This window comes from Hippopotamus amphibius, chromosome 17, assembly GCF_030028045.1.
Source record: "Hippopotamus amphibius kiboko isolate mHipAmp2 chromosome 17, mHipAmp2.hap2, whole genome shotgun sequence".
NCBI classification, from domain to species: Eukaryota; Metazoa; Chordata; class Mammalia; order Artiodactyla; family Hippopotamidae; genus Hippopotamus; species Hippopotamus amphibius.
The window spans coordinates 55746973-55751024 of record NC_080202.1 but is presented as its reverse complement, the minus strand read 5'-3'; the positions used below and the strand labels follow the sequence as shown (position 1 = coordinate 55751024).

Here is a 4052-nt window from a genome sequence, read left to right as displayed (position 1 = left end):
GGCAGAAGATTCATCACATTTTCATCATTAGCTGCAGACTTGGACAGGAGGCTGGGCTGAATGCAACATTGACCACAACAGCTCTCTTAAGACTCTTAGTATCACCAAAATGTAGGAAAGAGGCATTGGAATGAAAGAATATCTTGTCTAGATTGGTGTTTTAAAAAGTCTCATTCTGGGATTTCCCTGGTGGTCCAGTGGGTAAGACTCTATGCTCCCAATGCAGGGGACCCGACTTTGTTCCCTGGTCAGGTAACTAGATCCTACATGCATGCTGCAACTAAGGAGTCCACATGTCGCAACTAAAGACCCTGCATGCTGCAACTAAGACACAGTGCATCCTAGATAAATTAAAAAAAAAAAAAGTCTCATTCTTCCAGTAGTTATCACTGTAAAACTATGCATGGATATTTAAGTATTTATAAATCATGCCCCCTCTTTTTAAATTTGTTTATTTGGCTGCACTGGGTCTTCGTTGCAGCATGAGGGATCTAGTTCCCTGACCAGGGTTGAACCCAGGCCCCCTGCTTTGGGAGCACAGAGTCTTAACCACTGGACCACCAATGAAGTCCTCATGCCCTCTTTTTTATTTTCAGTTTTTGAGTGTCAAACTGTTTGTTAAAATGCCTATTTTTTTATGTTGAGGTAATAATGGCAGATGATGGCTTTTACAATTTGGAGTTTTCAACAATGTACTTTTAAATGTGAAAGAAATTTTAATTGAGGTATAATATATATATAAAAAAGCAAACAAATCATAAGTGTATGGCTCAACAAATTTCTCAATTTGCTTTGATCTATAGCGTGGCCCTTTCCCTATTTTTTCCTTTGTACTTTGATAAAGAATGTGTTCGTCTTGCACTATTTTCTATGATCTATGCTTGGCTGCTTATTTCCCCCGGTATCATTTAACATGTTCTTCTGTTCTCTATTTCTTGTAAATTGGTGGCTGCATCTAGAAACTTATCAGATCAGGTCAATTTGGGGATGAGATCATTTCATAAGTGTCACTGTTTACTGGGTTGTCTCAGAGCATCTTTTGAAGGTGGAAGTGATTTCCACAAACAGGCGGAGGCCAGCCCTAGGTAAGTCTAGTAAGCAGGGTGGGTGATCAAGTTGGGAAATGATGGTTCAAGTTGAAAACCAAGGTGTGATCAAATAATGAATGATTTTCTTGTGTGGCTGGTAAACTGGCCCTGAAGGAAATTCCAACGCAGTTCCAAAAATGTGCTGTGCGCTGGCAGCGTCAAATGCACAGCCACCCAGGGTGACTAATGCGAACGGAACAACAGTGACATTGATGGAGAAATTGTATGTTGGCTATAAAACCAGCCTTGTTGTGTGGGTGGACGTGCGTGCGGTCCCTGTCTACTCATTAGCTCCTCTTAAGAACCCTAAATGTCTCAGTGTGTATCACACTTGTGCTTCAAAGTTGGAGCTCTCGCCGAAACGCCAGATCCACTTGGCTTAGTTCCATCACACAGCCTGGACGTGTTGACAAGATGCTTCTGGGTCCCACCCAGCCCCTCCCCAGCCCTGGCGTTTGCCTCATCTCCATTACTCGGTGGGAATGTGGTCAGGGCACTGCAGAAGTCAACAAAAATGAGGAAGCACAGGGAGCCTCATGCGCCGATCAGACCAGGGGCAGGGTCTCAGAGCAGGCAGCCTAGCCCGGAAGGCCCCGGCTATCTTGATGCCTCGCAGACTTCCCGGTTCCAAGTCAGCGGAACTCCCCGGGGCCACTGTTGGCGGCCACTTTTGTGTCTCGGCCGCCTCCGCCCCGCTACTCGCGAACCCCGCCCCTCGCCCTAGGCCCGCCCCGTGACGCAAATCTGGGCGGGGCCAGGCGCCTTCGGCCGGACCTGCGGTGCAGCTCCGCCGAGGCCAGCTCGGAGCCCCTCCCACGCCCGCCGGCCCGGAATTGGAGCCTGCGTAGCGCTGCTTGGCCCCGTTGCCACCCCTCCCCCCTCCCTAGCAACCGTCGTCGCGCCCTCCTCCGCCCCGCGGCTGCTTTCGCGCATGCGCGCCCCTTCCGGCTCCCGGCCCCGCCCTCCCCGTCACCCGTAACAACCACTGGAGCCTCGCCGGGCCCCTCTCGCTCCCGCCCCGCCGGCTCGCTCCCGCCCCGCCGGCCAGCTCCCCGGAACCCGCGGCGGAGCTGCGGCCGCCGGCAGTGGAACGGCGACGGCACCGCGGAGCCGCCGGCATGAGCGCCCTCCGCCGCGCCGCGTCCCCGGCCCGGCCTTTCTGACAAGAGGTAGGCGCGCGTCTCCGCGGCGGGCTCCGAGCGCGCCCCCCGGCCCGGCCCCTGGGGGCGGCGCGGGGCTCTGGCGGCGGCCTCCCCGCCCGGCCCGCCCTTCGCTGGCCCCTCGGCTCCCCCGCGCTCTCCCCGGCTCCCCGACCCGAGTCGGGAGCGGGCCCTCCTCCCGCCCTGCTCGGGCCGGCCGCCCCCCCGCGCCGCTCCTACTGTGTGGGGTGCCCCCACCTGCCGACCTCCCCACCTGGGACTCCTCCGGGAGGAAGCGGAGTTTGGGGTCCCAGCCGGCCTCTGGCGCACCTCCCCGGGTCGGCCGGGGCTGGGAGCCCGAGGAGCCGCCGCAGCGGACCCCCGATCGAGCGGAGGGCCCGGCCGCCCCTCGAGCCTGCTCGGGGTGGACTCACTGGGTCTGGCCACTGGCTGATTTTTAAGCACTGATTGTCATGCAATAGAGGTTGCCCTGGTCCACGGTGCCGCTTGGCCGTTGTAACTCCGGATTCCCACGTAGGACGTTACTTTGGACCAGAGCATCCAAAGCTAGGAACTGGCCGGAGTTCAGAAGCTCGTGAATTAGCAGGTTCTTGAGCGTAGTCGCTTTGGGTTCTGCGGGGTGGGTGTTACCGAGTTTGAACCGAGCATTCCTCTTTTTTTTTTTTTAAACATTCTCCCCCCCACCTCTTTTCATACCAGGTAATCACCCTCTCCTTCTGTGGGAGATACCCTAAAATGAAATTTCTTAATTAAAAACTTAAAAAGTTATTGAATTCCTGCCGTGCACCAGCATTATCAGGTTGGCAAAACTAAACAGAACGCTGTCCCAGAGCACCAGGACCTGCCAGTCCCAGAATCAAGATTAATGACCGCATTCCAGTTGATTGTGGTGGATTCAGGAGTTTGAGTCTCATGATTTTAGAGCTGGAAGTGTTTCAAGATTATCTCACCCCAAACCTCACTCTAGGATCTGAGGTGGATCTGAGTGCCAGGGAAGTCAAATGAGTTGTTTGAGGTCGCCAAGAGTTATTCTTGAGCAGTTTTCAGACTGCCAGATATGGCTGTTTTCCGCTAGAACCTGTTCTTTCTGAGAGGTATGCGAAACATACCAGGGGAGGTTCCAGACCTGTTTAAATGTAATAATATAGGTAGGGATCTTATGATATAGAATATATCTGTGTAATGTTTTCTTTTTTTTACGGCTAGACTTTGGGCTCCTTGAGGATATTCCATTTTGTACTTTTGAATATCCTCTCACCATATTCAGCATAAAATAACATTTTTAATGATTATCCTCAGCAGGACAGGTAGGCTCTTTGGATTTATTTTTCTTCCTCCCTTTTAAATAGGGAAGTTAAGTCATATAGAGAACTCCAAATACAGTTGTGTTTTCAGAAAACTCCAGGTAGGCAGGGGCCAGTGTGTGAATGTGTCCCTGGCAGGAGGATTCCTGACTGTGAAGTAGGCTCAAGCACTTAGTAGATTGCTTCCTGACAGTACAGCTGTTTGAGGCTGGAGAAGTCAGTGGAGCCTCTAGCCAGAGTGCTTGGTGTCTCTGCCATTTGAAGACAGGTCCCTGAAGTTGTAGTCTGTGCAGTTAGAAAATGGAGATTGACAAGTTTCCTTTGAAAATAGCTTTTGAGGAGTATCCTGTCATTTGAGACACAGTGGTATTTTTTTCCACTTTTATTTTTGTGTGTCCTGGGCTCAGTATCTTGAAATGCCACCATTTTTATTTGGCCTCCGATGGGAGTTGTTGAGGAGAAAATGACTCCAGGACTAATTGTGTGGGTTATCAGAATAA

The 4052-nt window shown here is 51.9% G+C and overlaps 1 protein-coding gene across 1 annotated transcript in view; it reads left to right on the top strand.

Moving 5' to 3' along the window:
• The first annotated feature begins 2061 nt into the window (after positions 1-2061).
• The window catches only part of SEC14L1 (SEC14 like lipid binding 1), a 49599-nt gene continuing 47608 nt past the window's right edge, over positions 2062-4052 (top strand). Inside the window, exon 1 of the mRNA XM_057715959.1 lies at positions 2062-2257. The gene's annotated coding sequence lies outside the window, so the exon portion shown is untranslated. The remainder of the gene's footprint in view (positions 2258-4052) is intronic.